Source organism: Orycteropus afer, unplaced genomic scaffold, assembly GCF_000298275.1.
Source record: "Orycteropus afer afer isolate SDZICR_OR568_19922 unplaced genomic scaffold, OryAfe1.0 scaffold00108, whole genome shotgun sequence".
NCBI classification, from domain to species: domain Eukaryota; kingdom Metazoa; phylum Chordata; class Mammalia; order Tubulidentata; family Orycteropodidae; genus Orycteropus; species Orycteropus afer.
The window spans coordinates 6,336,101-6,352,500 of NW_006921695.1; positions in this window are offsets into that span (position 1 = coordinate 6,336,101).

Below are 16,400 nucleotides of genomic sequence, written 5' to 3' on the forward strand. Positions count from 1 at the left end.
AGAAAGGGGTTTAAAAGCCAGGAAGCCAGAGAGAAGAGCAGTCAGCCAAAGGGATTAGGTGAGGAGAGGCAACTCAGGCCCACCCAGAGTGGCAAACCAGAAGAAGCCTACATTGCTATCCTGCAAATAAGTGTAAATTGTGCCAGTCAAAGTATATAGTTTTCTCTTCCAATGGAAACTTTGTCATCTGTCAAATACCAGTACTTTTAAAACTTAAAAAGGACCTACTTCATTCCTCCTTTCCCAGATTTCATGCAAACAATGAGTAAGGAATGTAGCAATTTAACGTCATTGTACTTTTCAACTTAGCCATAATAGGGATTTGCCAAAAGAGCTATTTTGGAGAAAAAGTATATATAAATATTTCCAGCTTAAAAAAAAAAAAACTATTCAGCTTATGTTGAATAAATTAAGATTCTTAGGGAAATAAATGAAATAGTAGTTGACTAGAAACTGAACAAAATAGAAAGTGTCATACCTATCATGCATACAATTAATATGAAATAGAGCTATTTAGTTTCTAACCATTGTCTCTTGAATGGGTGATTGTCTATGGATTTGTAAATTGCCAGTTGCAATCTGAGCCCAATAAAAATTTAATACTTATCAAAACAATATATTTCATTTTTGTCTGCACTGTACAATCACTAAATTGACACAGTCTCCTGCAAAGAACATTATTATAAAGGTCAGACCATACTCTCTCAAATGCATAATTTTCCTTGGAATCTCTCTTAGCGTCAATCACTGCTGGGGATCTCTGTTAATATCATTACAGCAAAATAGAAAATGAGATCTGCCAAATAATTAGCATGCCATTATTTTGAAAAAGAACAAAATTTAATAGGAATCTAAAGAGAAGGGGTAGGTGGAAATGGCGGGGGGATATCAAAATGTGAAAATCAAGTAAGACAACTTGCTCAACTTCCAACAGTCCATAACATACTGCATTATACCTCTCTCATAAAGTTTCCTTTAGCTTGGGGTAAAAAATTAAATTACCACATTACTGTGATTTAAGATCCTTGAGTTCAATTTGAATAGCTGTGTTTCTGAGGTTGCTTCATTACATTTTTTCCTAGGAAGGTAAAGGTTTTTTTTTATTATTTCAATAATTATTCACATCCTATTTTCAGTCCCCTAAGATCTTAAAATGTAAATAGTGTTTACTGATTATATTAAAATATAAAAACTCATGTTAGGTATTTGTCAGAGATGTTGTAGATTACCAACCCAAAATTCATTCTTCCCTTCCAATCAGAACCTGACTTTATTCAGGCATCCCACCTATCATCTTCCCTACTCAGGAAATCCTAATTTGCCTAAGCCTATCTTGAGGCAAAGCATTGCCCAGAAAACTAATATTGATCATAGAATGAACCTATGATTTTAAAGTGGCCCAGTCAAATTGGAGAGAAGGATTTACATGGGTAGAGAATTTCTCTTCCTGGCTAGCTGAATACGAACAAATAAGCATAAAACCCCAGTTCTCTCTCAGAGCTATCTTGTTCCCATGACAAGAGCTAGTCTTAGTGTCAAGAATGGCAGAGAAGAAATACATAAAGAACATGAATCCTTGATGACATAGAAGAGTCTATTCATTCTACACCTAGAACCCACTTTATCCTGTAGACTATCCGAAATGAAAGAAAATAAATGCCCTTATTATTTAAGTCTGTTTGAGTTAGGGTTTTCTACTAGTTATAGCAACAAGCATCTCTGAAAAAAAAAAAAAAATTACTTTAAAATCTTAAAAACAGCATTGCATACTTACTTTACACCTTCCTTGCAACTTTGAGTGGCATGTTTTGAATGTATTTGAGAACCCGCAGGCACACTAAGGACAAATTGTGTGTTCATACTTATTGTTGTTAGCTGTCACAGAGCTGGACCTCAAATCATGGTGACCTCATGTACAACGGAATAAAACTCTGCCCAGTCCTGCAGCAGCCCCTTGATAGGCTGTAGATCAGACCATTGTGACCCACAGGATTTTCATTGCATACTTTTCTGAAATAGATAACCAGGACTTTCTTCTTAGTCTGGAAACTCCACTGAAACTTGTGCAGCATCACCGCAACACAAATGCCTTCACCGACAGATGGATGATGGCTGTGCTTGAGGTGCATTAGCCAGGAATTGAATCCATGTCTCCTGCATGGAAGATGAGAAGTCTACCACTAACCATCAGTGGCCCCCTGGACCCAACATAATCTAGCCAAATTATGACTAGATGTTCCCAGTTCAAAAATACCAATGACATATGACAGTACTTTAAGATATGCCATTTCCTTATGACTCTGATTATAAATTTTTACCCTCACAATCAAGGAGAATCAACATTTAAAGGCATCCCAAATACTCCACCTTGCTACACTCCTCTTGTATCTACTAAATCTAAGTCATCATAATTATTCCTCCCCTGAGTCACTGTAATTATATCCCAACAAGCTCTGGCAGCATAATGCCTAATGCACTTGACTGCTAACCAAAAGGCTGGCAGTTCAAACCCACAAGCTACTCCTTGGAAGGAAGGTTGGGCAATCTACTTCTGTAGTGATACTGCCTCAGAAACCCAAGGAGGGGTCGCTATGAGTTGGGTCCAACTCGACAGCACATAACAACAACAACAGTTGATTTCCTTGTTTCCACTGCTGCTTTCTTAAAATGTACTTCCCACAGCAGCAAGAGATACTTTTATAAAACATAAACCAAATCATATCATTTGCTTAACATCTTCCAATGACTTCTAGAATAAACCCAAACCCCTTTCCCTGGTTTACAAAGCCTGACATGATCTGTCCCCCACCTATCGTTTTGACTAACACTCACTAGACTCCAACACAGCAGCCTTCTTCACTGTTTCTAAAACATATCACACTTGTTCCAAAAGTAAAGACTTTTCCCTAGTTTTTCACCCTGCTTAGAAGGCTCGTCCCCCTAATCTTTTCATGGCTAATGTCTTCCTAGTATTCTGATCTTAATTAAAATGCAATATCCTCACAGGAAGGAGCTCTGGTAGCATAGTGCCTAAGGCACTTGACTGCTAACCAGAAGGCTGGCGGTTCAAACCCACCAGCCACTCCTCGGAAGGAAGGTTGGGCAATCCTACTTCCGTAGTGATACTGTCTCGGAAACCCAAGGAGGGGTCGCTATGAGTCAGGGCCGACTCGACAACAAATAACAACAACAACAACAACATCCTCACAGGAGCTTCCCTCAATCACTCAAACTGAAATAGCTCCTCAGTCAACTGCATAACCTTTCTGCATAATCCTTCTACTATCTGACAGTTTTTGTGCTCATTTATTATCTGAATTGTCTACATGAATGAATAAATTAAAGAATCCTTGCTTTTGTAGCTATTTCAGCACAGATAAATGCACTACTTTATGATTAGTTTAATCACACTATTGAAAGGTTTGAAATCATAAATATGACTTGGGCTAAGTCTAGTGCATGTACTAGCAACAGAATCAGATAGATCAAAAAATTGGGTGAGCCCAAATGATCATGAAAAATATATCCAGTTTTGTAAACAGTGATAAAGAAAGGTTCTAGCTAGCTCTTCTCTTAGAATCAATGGCTTTCAGTCAGAAAGACCAGTGAGAGAGGAGAGGTCTACACATTGATCTGCATTCAAACTGTGTTCAATAACTGAAATTGTTGTTGACCTATGGTATTTGAAAGGCATTAACAACAACAACAAAAAAGATATAACAATACGTCTCAGTTCCCCAGTGCTGCTGTAACAGAAATGCCACAAGTGTGTTATTTTAAAGAACAGAAATGTATTTTCTCACAGTTCAAGAGGCTAGAAATCTGAATTCAGGGCACTAGCTGTAAGGGAAGGCTCTCTGTCTGCTCTGGGGGAAAATCTTTGTCTCAGTTTCTATAGTTTGAGCATTCCTCTGTTCCTTGGAAATCTCCATGTGACATCTCTCTTTGCCCATTTGTGTTTACTTGCTTCTGTGTCTAATCTGCTCTTTTTCTATTTCCAAAGGGGTTAGACACACCATATACTGATACTGCCTCATTAACATAACAAAGGAAACCCTGTTGCTTATTATTATTGTATTGTGCTTTGGGTGCAAATTTACACAACAAATTTGTTTTACATTCAACAGTTTGTGTGCATTTGATTTCATGCCCCAATTACCATCCCCACTATAACAAACTCTCCACCCCTCCTCTCCATGTGACTACCCCCACCCTGTGCCCTTCTTAACTGTGCATTCCTGTCTGTCCACCTTTCCCTTGATGTGAAAGCTGCCCCCTAGTATCTCATGGCTGATTGTTCTAAGGGGTGCATCTCCCTAGAGTAGGTGAATGTATCGCCCTGGGGTAGATGTTCTGTATATAAGTCTTTCTATTGTTGGGTTGAGAGCCAATTCATGAGAGTGAGTCCATTTCTGGCCCTAAAGGGTAATCTGGGGCCATAGTCTCAGGGATTCCACCAGTCTCTATCCAACCTGTAATTCTGATCATTTTTGTGTTTTTGAATTTTGTTACACAGTTTTCCTCCCACTCTATCCAGGATCTCCAGTTTTGATCCCTTTCTGAGTGGTTGGCATTGGTAGCTGGGCACCATCTAGTTCTTCTGGTCTCAGGGTCACAAAGTCTGAGGTCCTCATAGTTCATCTTATCCTTGGACTAATAGTTCACAGATGCCTTTGAATTTCTTCACTCTTCTTTGATTCAAATGAGAGGAAACCAATAGTCGCATCTTAGATGGACACTTGAAAGCTTTTAACACCCCAGTTGCTACTCACCAAAGTAGGTTGCAGAACAAGATTCTTATGTCCTATGTTGTGCCAATTGAGCATGATGTCCCCAGAGACTACAGTCCCAAGTCAGTAGGCCCAGTGATTCTCTTTCTCAAGGTATTTGGTAGTTTCTGAGAAGTTATTCTAACTCTGTCTTCTGTTGCTTCTGTAATATATGTGGCTAATTTTGCAGCACAAGTGCATATGTAAATTTATCTTCAGCCAAATCTATCTTTGGTCTTGGATATATTCCTGTTCACCTACCTTCACTTGATCTTCTCACCTATCTATGCATTTATCCGTAGCCTAGTGTTTGGTGTTAGTGGTAATGCAGTATTGTGCATGTACTAGTATTTGCCTCTGTTGTCATATCTTATGTGCATGTTTCAGTGTCCTTTCTTTCCTCAATGTCATCATGCTGTTCACAGACTCTTTCTATATGGTCCCTCCCTTCACCCAAATCAACATGTGACTCCTGGTTAGTCTAAAATTTTCCCTCCACTTCCCTCCTATCCCCAGTAACCAAAAAAGTGAATTTCCTTCCCTGAATAAACATTTCCTTGACTTTTTACAATAATGGGTTCATACAATATTTGTCCTTCTGCAGTTGACTTATTTCACTCAGGTTAAAGTTTTCCAAATTCATCTATGTTGTACAACACATATTTTGGGGGGATAAAATTCAATACATATCCTTCATCAAGTGAAAGAACAACCATGAAGAAGATCAGATGAAATTCTTTGAAAAACAGGTGGGTTTAAGTCTTACAACATTGCAGTGATCTCATAGTCTTCTTGTTATATGGCAATTGAAACATGTCTTTATAATGGGAGAACACTGTAAGTCATGCATCATGACCCATGCCTGAATAGGGCACTAAATTAGTAATTTAAAAAGACCAAATGTTTTGTGCACTTTCTAGAAAGAGGTTATGTTCGTTAGTTGCTTCCATGGTTATCACAAGCAGTTTCTTTCTCTGCATAGTTACTCACTTTGAGAAGGAAAGAGATTGGAGATTAGCCTCTGACAAATGGGGATTGTTTTGGTGGTGGAATATGCACAAAAGTTAGAGATCCATGACACTATTTTTTTCTCACCCCCCCCCAAAAAAAAACCTCACTGCCATCCAGTCAGTTCTGACTCATAGTGACTCTTCCTTGGGCTGCCAAAGCAGTATCTCTACAGAAGTAAAATGACCAGTCTTCTTTCCGAGAAGTGGCTAGTAGGTTTGAACCACCAGCCTTCTAGTTAGCAATCAAATGCTTTAGGCACTATCCCATCAGAGCAGTAATCCCAAATCTAGGAAAGCATCAGAAGTGTTTCTGAGCAGTAGAAGTAGAACTTGCTTGCTCAAGTAGAACTTGCCAGAACAGAGTTCCAGCTATTTAGAGGGAATAAGAACATTCAGTTTTTACTGTACTTCTCTTAATCTCCTTTTTTCCAAGAATCCCAGTGCCGCCCAAAACAAAACCTGGCTACAGGTTGACTTATTGGAACAAGGAAATGAAATCTCCTTACAATTCATAGTTTTAGTATAAAGTGCTCAATTTTAGAAAAGTAGCCCTGCATATTAGGTTAATATGATAAGTGAGTTATCTTTGCAATAGTATTACTGTAGGTTTTTGAAAACACAAACTTAGAAGCCTGTAATTCCTATGCCAATGATCTAAAATGCTGGATGTAAAAGCCAATCTCCAGCTGCTTACTTAAATATCAATTTTGCCCAGGAATGATAAAGACATGTACTTTCTGAAAACATTCTTTCACATTCATCATTCACTTTATGCCGCATAAATATCCATCTATAGAATTCAGTGAAGTCGCCTAGAAACTAATTCACTTTGAAATCAAATCTTGGCCAAAAATTTCAGGTCTGTACCCTACTAGTACTTAAAAAAATTACATGTGTTCCCAAAGAACATTATGTGCCTAATACACCTTAGAAATAATTCTTCTTGTATTGAAATATTATGACAAAATGTTCTACTGTTGGGGAGTACCCAAGTTACTTGCCTTCCTCTATTTGTCACTTCTATTTTTCACCTATTTCAGTGAGTACAATAGGTTTTTCATTTGAAATCTGACAAATAAGCAAAGGGAGAAAAATGAACAAAAAAAATGTACTTGGTAGCTGCAATTGCTTGTAACCATGATAGTGACTCAATACATAAAAATGTACTATAAGTAAAATGAAAGTAAATTTATTCTTAAGTAGTTTTTAAAATAACTCATCTAGCAATATGTGTTCCTCCCCAAATCCATTTCAACTGAATTAAAAATTCTTTGAGGTCAGGAAGTACCTCAGCCCAGGGGATAAAAGAGTGGAGATTTGAAATCACACAGATCAGAATAGTAGCCCAGGTATTTGAACCACCATATGACCTCTGCCAGTTTACTTATTCTCTCCAGGCCTGAATTTCCCAACTGTAAGAGAAAGATAATAGCATCTTCTTCATGGGGCTGAAGCATGAATTAAAGATCTGAGCATCTGACTCATTGTAAACCCTCGATACGTATTAGCTCTCTTTGTATTTCCCACCACATCCAGTTCAGGGTTTTTTACATGGAATATTTGTATTTATATTAGGAATCATTAGTACATTAGTAGTGGGTCTTTTCATTAACTCTCAAAAATAACTGTAGATTACTTCCAATTTATCATTTGTATTTATCTTGTCTTACCAGAAAACCCTATGGGGCAGTACTATCCTGTCACATGGGGCCAATTTGATCAAAAAATCAACTTGACAGTATATAACAACAGCAACCCCTTATTCACATGAGGGAAGTGGTAATTCAGTGTTAGAATTCTAGGCTTTCATATGGTAGATCCAGGTTCAATTATCAGCCACCATACCTCAAGCACAGTCATCATTTACCAGTCAGTGGAGTCTTGTGTGTTGCTATGATATTGCACGGGTTTCAGTGGCACTTCCAAACTAAGACAAACTAGAAAGGGAAAAATTCATTTATCCGTGGGAAGTTCAAGAAACTACCACAACCGTCTGTGAAATTTGGAAACAACTTCTGGTTACCACCTAGAGAAATCATAATTGTGGAGAAGTCTGAGATATTACCAGAACTATTAAATGGAAGTTTGTGGGGACATCTAGAAGCCTGCTGCTTCTGATTGTCAAGGTCTTCTCAGAATAACAGCTTCTACTTCACTTCCACCTTCCAAATACCACTCTAATTCCTTTCATTGGTCAATTCTAATCCAGCATGACGAGGGGTAGGGAATTTAGGGAAATGTCATCCTCATCCTTAGAAGAAAACAAGTAGAAAACAGCCAATCCAACACAATACCTCCCACTCCCATTACTTATGATCATCTCTCATGTCCAAATAAAGATCATAACAACAACATGCTTCTACTAACATAACCATGTTTCATGCAACCAAGGACATACTAATTATCTTCCCAAAAGAGGAGACAAAAAAATTCACTGGCACTGTCGATTCTTTAAAATACAAATCAAGATAAGCTTGTCATCCAAAGAAAACATGGTAAAAAATCATCAACTCTTTTGTTTGGCCCATTATGTGACTTTTGATAAATGACATATACCTCTTCAAGCCTTAATATCTCCAATTAAAAAATGAGAAAACCTGTCTTCTAACACTACTGTGAGAATTATCAGTCATATTTGCAAAATTCCTCACTCACAATAATTGCTCAGTACATGCTACCTCTTCTCAACATCCGTTTTAGTGAAACCATCAGGTAAGTATTTCTTGTTGATGACCTTTCCTATGCTCAACAGTGTATTAAATATCGCATGAACTATTTAAAACAGACATCAACTGAAATTTCTGATTTTAAATGACTAATTTTTTCTTACTTAACTAGCCTAAAAGTAGGAATGAAGGAGAATGGTTAAACAATCAAGAACTGACAGCAAAACCACAGAAAAGGAAATACCAAAGACCTGCCTTAATTATATACAAGTTGGAAGATTAGCTTTTGAATAGGAAGTTAACTGTTTCCTGGAATCCCTGGGTAGCACAAACCATTAAGTACTCAGCCACTAACTAAAAGGTTGGTTATTCAAGTCCACTCAGAAGTATCTCAGAAGAAAGCCCTGGTGATCTGCTTCCAAAATATCATAGCCAATGAAAACTCTGTGGAGCACACTTACTCTGAAACACATGACGAGGAGGGTGACTATGAGTTGGACTCAATGGCAACTGATAATTGTTTACCAGTAAAGGAAGCAGCACTGCTGTATCTAAATTGGGTCATGATGACTTCAGAGAAGGATCCACTTTCCCCACTACAAAGATCTAACCCATAGGTTTGTAACTTAATTCTCTGACTTTTTGTCAGAGGAGAAAATTCCCAACTCAGTAACCCAACCAGAAAATACAAATTTGTTAACACTGACAGGTTACAAAGACACTATGAAAAACTATATTGAGAGAAAAGACCAAAAAAAAAAAAAAAAAACTTCTCTGGAAGTCAGAACACTTGAAATGTATCTTTTCAAAACTTGGATGGTTATTCTTTTATGTGGACAAAGCATACTGGAATTTTTTTAATGTTTGTACCACAACTCATCCATACTTATGGTATAATATCCAACAGGCAGCCAGATATACCAATATTTAAGGCTGCCAAACAGGAAAACTTACTTAGAATTACAATAAAAATTATAGCAATGCTTTTTCTTAACTATAAATGATGTTGTTATAGACCAAGCTTCCTAGAGAGAATGAAACAGCTCTTTATGCTAAGGGCTATTGACTGTGTAGCACAGATATTGGCCAGGGAGGCAAATAAAATGGCAGAGAATTAAATTAACTCTTAAAATAATAAAAATGAATGAGGATTATGTATGTAGCTTTATAATACAACCTTTTCGTTTAACAGTTTAAAAAAAAAGGGGGAAGGGGCTTAAGTTACTAAATTAGTCCAGGAATATACATCCAGGTATTACCAAACTTACGATGGGGTCTCTTTCCAACCACTCCTTTGTAAATCAGTTCTGATAAAAGTTGAATACCCCCTTTTTTTTTTTCACTTTTAGCTTTCACTATTATTGCTGTTTATTATCAGTATCTTTATAAATCTGATTTTTATTTGCTTTTGGGAATTGGGAAAATTACATATAAACTAACATATAAATTTTAATATATGCATACATATATAAAAAATAAAAAAGAAATAACACAAATCATAAAAATTTACTCCCACGATGAAGAAGAGTTGGACAACATTGACATTTTGTTGGATGTAATAACTCAACTTGTAGAAGGTTCTGGATCATCTGGATTATCCCTAGGCATGGGAATGGCATTTCTACTCAGAAAATCAGTGAGAGTTTTCTGTATGGCCCTTTTCTTTTTTTCTTCTTATATTTCACAGTAACATCTCACTTCTTCCAGAACCCACCTATTGATTTTATCAAAGTGATCAATGTTTGGGCTCATTTTTTCAAGCAACTGAACCCCCTGATTTAGTTGAGAAACAAACTCTAGCTAATCCTGCCAATGTAAAATTTTTGATAACTTCGCTCCTTACTCTTCCTCATTATTTTTTCCTTCTCCAACATTTCTTTTCTCTGCTATATAGCAGTGTTTTGAACAGTAAATCATAAAATTGAACATCTGAGAGTAAACATCTGAGAATGATAACATTAGCAAATCATGCACTACAACATTGTATGTAATGTTGTTGTTGTTGTTATTTGCCATCGAGTCGGCCCCGACTCATAGCTACCCCTCCTTGGGTTTCCGAGGCAGTATCACTACGGAAGTAGGATTGCCCAACCTTCCTTCCGATTGTATGTAATACATAATACTAAAAATAAGTTGCACCAGAAAAAAAAAAAAGAAAGAACAGTCATAAGTGCTGTTCTGCGGAAACTCAAATACATTGTCAGCCCAGGATTGCCTGTAGTACATGTCCATAGCTTTAAATAGTCCTTGTACTTTATGTAACCCATTTTACTTTGATAATCTGTGGAACAATGGGAGTCATGAATCTATTTATAGCCAAATTCATTTCACATTTTAATTCTGTCTTAGTTCTCTATAACAGAAATACCACAAGTGGATGTCTCTAATAAACAGGAATTTATTCTCTTACAGTTTAAGAGGCTAGAAGTCCAAAATCAGAGTACCAGCATTAGGGGATGGGTGAAGGCCCCTTGACCTTGGGCTTCAGGTCTCCCTCTCATTCCAGGCCCACTGGAGCTGTAGGCTTCTTCTGACTCATGCAGCTACTGGATGTTGAGGCTGACAGACCTAAGACCAACAGGTAAAATGGCACAATCACAAGATAAGCAAGCAACATGGGAGGTCACTGGTTCAAATCCAGGGAACAATTCCAAGATTGGCAGGCAACATGGGAGGCCATTGGGTCTGATGAAGACTTGGGCAAACAAGAATCCAAATGTACAAAAATCTATAGATCTTTCTTGAAGCTTCTCCATATATACTGTAAGTAAGCCACAAGCCAAAGGCAATATTTAGCTGCTCACAGCAGATTCCACCATGGAGGTGATTACAATTTCATCATGGAGAATAGCTACATCCAGCTGCCAAATTACTCAAAACCATGTCCCAGCCAAGTTGACATACAACCTTAACTACCACAAATTCTTTTTATAACATCCCAACCAAATAAATGTCTTGTGTGCCATCAACTTGATTCCAACTCATAGTGATCCCATAGGACAGAACAGAACTGTTTCATAGGTTTCCTAGGCTGTAATCTTTATACGAGCAGATCACCAGGTCTTTTCTCCCCCAGAGATGCTGGTGGGTTTGAACCATCAACCTTTTTGTTAGAATCCAAGTGCTTAATGACTACACCACCAGTGCTCCTTAAATAGATATCTAAACCCTATTAAAATGCTTCCAGTAGTCCTTTAATTTTGAACAGTTCTAATGGTTGCAAATGTTTCCTTATGTAGAGCAAATATAGATTTCTACCTGCTATTGTTCCTAATTTTGCCTTGTAGATAAACTAAATAAATGACTTTTCTATTTGAAAAAAGCTACCAAAATATCAACTTCTTTCTTTTGTCCAAACTAATTGTATAGAATTTTCTTAATATTATATAAATTTCAAACCCTTCTTTATTCTACAAGCTTTTCCTTGAAAAAAAATTTCAGTTTGTCAATATGATCCTCTCAGCACTTTCTCTCTTTTGGATAAAGTTCTACTCCTATTAAACAAAAAATAGTTTAGCTGGTTTTGCATGATTTTCTTCTCACAATATCTTAATCCTATGGTCTTCTAGATTTTGCCATTTAATAGACAGAATGCTTAACACCAGGATTAGGAGCCCACATGCCTACAGAAGAGAGTCATGTAACATAAGTAAGTGAAATGGCTCAGGTATTTTCATATTAAGCATGAAGGAGTAACCTTTACTTCTATAATAAATACTTTTCTTAAAAGACTTGTCACCCTTTGCCTTTTAGTAACAGTGGTAATGAGTCCCTCGCTTCCTCCAGTACCTCCTTGGTCAGGAGGATACATTCTCCCTTCTTTCCACATCCCTGCACAAGAAGTCCATGTCCTACTCACTCTGGACTTAAAAATGTCCAGGAAAGTTGAAATTCTGGTTGTCTAGAGGTGATGAGACAGTAACAGTGATGAGATCTTTTAAGAAAATCTTGTTTGGAGTTTCTTCCCCTTTATTTTCTGATTTTAATGATGCTCGTACACTTGTGTTTCCCTCCCCCATTGAGGGCCTCTCATTCCTCTACCTCAGCAGTGTCCAAAAGAATTTTTTTTTCTGTTGATGGAGTGTCCTATATATCTGAACTGTCCAAAAAAGTAGCCACAAGCCAAACTCTGAAATGTGGCTAGTGTGATTGAGAAACTGAGTTTTCTCTTTTTATTTAATTATACTTAATTAATTTATATCTAAATAATAACACGTGGTTGTTGGGTGCCATCAAGTTGGCTCTGACTCACAGCAACCTTATGTACAACAAAACAAAACACTGCTTGGTCCTGTGCTAACCTCACAATACTTGCTATACCTGAGGCCATCGTTGCAGCCACTGTGTCAATCTCTCTCGTTGAATGCCTTCCCCTTTTTCAATGACCCTCCACTTTACCAAGCATAACTTGTGCAGGAATGCAGAAAGAAGGGAGACTGTATCCTCCTGACCAAGGAGGTACTGGAGGAAGCAAGGGACTCATTACCAAGCGTAACCCTCCACTTTACCAAGCGTAATTGGCCCTCAATTCTTCTCCAGGGAATTGTCCCTTCTGACAACATGACCAACGTAGCTCAGACAAAGTCAGGCCATTCTTGCTTCTAAGGAGCATTCCGGCTGCACTTCTACCAGGACAGATTTGTTAGTTCTTCTGGCAGTCCATGGTACTTCCAGTATTCTTTCCCAACACCACAACTCTGAAGTACCAACTCTTCTTCGATCTTCTTCATTCATTATCCAGCTCCACATGCATATGAGGTGATTGAAAATACCATGGCTTGGGTTAGGCACACCTTAGTCTTCAAAGAGACATCTTTGCTCTTAAGCACTTAAAGTACATGTGGTTAGTAATTACCGTATGGACAGAAAAATCGAGCCAATCCTTCCTCTCTTTCTCTCTCTCTCTCTCTCTCTCTCTGTTCATCAGGATCCAGTCAAAAAGTAATTATTTGAACAGAGAGAAGATACCATAAATAATTGTTAAATATAAATTTGTTAACTACTTAGTGGAAGAGTAAAAAGAAAACACTAAGGCATCCTGAAGGTAGAAAGCGCAAGAACCATCTACCATCCCTAAGGCTGAAGGAACAAAATAAAGAATCTGGAATATTTAAATTTAGAAGGTTGAAAAAGAGGCCCCCATGAATCGGAATTTAGACTACCTAGAATGTATACTGTTCAGTGGTATAGGCATCTCTGAATTTGAAGAGGAGTTGTTGCAGCAGGGATGCAGATCTCTGAAGACTGGCCATGTAGTTGGAGGGATCACACAGTGAAATTGGTTTTCTAAGTGTAGGAAAAACTACAAACTATTTAGCTGCTGCTTTGTGGAGGAATTGCTACTGGAAAAGTGTAGGAGTGATCCTGGGCTGATGCTCACAAGAACAGCAAACAGGAAGCTCACTGGGACCAACAAAAAGGAGCAAGTCCCTTCATACTCTCCCAGCCTTGAAATCTCTCTCTTGTGCCCTCTACTGTCAAAGCCTAACAGGGAGCAGCCAGAAGCCAAAAGCAAAACAGGGGTCCCGTAGATTCTAACTAATGATGACACCACATGTTACCAAATAGAATTGCAGTCCATAGGGTTTTCAAGGCTATGAGCTCTGGTAGCATAATGCCTAAGGCACTTGACTGCTAACCAGAAGGCTGGCGGTTCAAACCCACCAGCCACTCCTCGGAAGGAAAATGGGGCAATCTACTTCCGTAGTGATACTGCCTTGGAAACCCAAGGAGGGGTCGCTATGAGTCGAGTCTGACTCGACGGCACATAACAACAACAACAACGACCTTTAAGAAGCAGATCACCAGGCCTTTCTTATGAGGCATGGGTTCAAATCATCAACCATTTGGTTAGTCGAGCATTTATCCATTTGCACCACACAGGAATCAGCCAACAAAGCAAAAATGTGGTTTTCAAAGGCTGGTACCAAGTGTCACAAGGCTGACTATAGAGGGGTAGGCTCAAAGCTGTGAACCAATAACTGGTGCACTCTCTTATTAGTCTCTCCATTCTCCTCAAACTCAAACTTTTCTGCTCTCTGGGAGAAAAAGCAAACCAGGAAGCATGCCTCTGAGAACCTTTCCAGCACTTAAAATAATCAACAATTTTCTTAGATCCTTGTTTCAACATCACTGGAGAGCAAGAGAGAGAAATTGGCCCTTAATGTCTATGAGAGAGAAAAGGAGAAGAGAATGCACAAAGAATAACCAGATTGAAAAATATAACTCTGTCATATTGGTTATGTACTTTTGATAAGGACATTGGTAGAGAGAAATCATTTTTTACTAAAGAGAAACAGAGCACGTAAAGTGATAAGTGGCAGCTGATATTCTTCATGTTGCAAAGCAGTACGAATTGGTGAGGACTGGAGAATACATGCCTGGTTAAAAAGGGCAGCAGCTATGCAGCCAGCCATAGACTGTAATGTGGTAATGTGAGTCCAGTGTTCCCAGATCTTTTAATTTTTTGACAGATGCCAGAAATCTGGATCTTTATGTGAAAGCTTCCAATTTCAAAAATGTTGGCTCAAAAAAATTTTAAACATTGTACAAGCCAAATGAAACACTGCTAAGGGCCAAATACAGTCTGTGGGCCACAGTTTGGGACTTCTGCAGTGCAATATGCAGACGAAAGGGGATCTGTGGCATTATATAGACCTCAAGTATCACATTGCCTGCCCCTTGAGAAAGAACGTTCTTTGCTTCTAGTTCAACATTATGTGATAACTCAAATTTTCATGAGGTTGGCTTCTTATATGTCGGGACTCTTTTTGGTGTTCTTTTTGTTGTCTTTTTTCCTTCTCTTCTTCCCTTTTTCTTTCTTTTCTTTTCATTATTGTTGATGACATTAAGACAGAGTCAGCCTATTTTAGCACTGTCAGCCACTAGTGGGATCACTCACTTCAATGTGGAGTTAATTTAAAATGAACATTTAGGGGAAGATAAACTGTATAAATCAAGTATATAAGCATTATTCTGAGGGTTTGGACTTTGCTTCAAGAGAGTTGGCACCTGGCTAAGTTTTACCATGAGAACAAGAGCCAATCAGTAAGGCATCTAGTGAAATATGCAAACTGGAGGCAAATTGAAATAGACTAGCGCTAGTATATATACACACATACATATGTGCATAGAGTGTAATCATATACCAAACCTCATGTTCTTTGGCAGAAATTTCTGTACAATTCTATTCTAAAATAATAAGTATATTGAAAAATAAAATGTGTAGACATTAACACTGGAATTAGAAAATTCATGATATTTATCAGTGCTTGTCAAACCTTTCAGTAGTTTCTTTGATGCTTTATTCTTTCATTTGTTTGGGTACCACAAAATCTTTTTCCCATATGGCCACTTTATGCATATTCCTAAGCCACATGGAATAGACACTTTGACATGTATGAAAAGATTTGTGGTCTTTGCAAAACCTCTATGATTTATCTTTTGGTACAGATGAAGTCATACATATATATATGTGTGTGTGTGTGTAAACACATATATATATGTATATATACACACACACATTTTATAAAATGTCATGTTTTTTAGTCTTACTTGCTCTTACTGATAAGAAATAAATCACTACATAGGCTCATACTTTAAAAGGACTATAAAAAATGAGTTTTATCAAATCCAGTACTTCTCTTCTTTCTCCACCTCCATCTAACTCAAATAAGTGCTTTACTAACTACCATCAACTACCTATGCTGACACTTATTCTTGTGAAAGAAGGATATTAGACAGTACTGAAAGCATGATTTTTCCTTCTCTGCCTTTTAAAAGTCTCTTTTAGGGAAGCTAAAAGTCAGGGCCGATTCGACAGCAAACAACAACAACAACAACAACAATGGAGTCCCTAGGCAGTGCCAATAGATAAGCACTTAACTAGTAGCCAAGGAGTTTGGTAGCACAGTGCCTAAGGCATTTGACTGCTAACCAGAAGGTTGGTGGTTCAA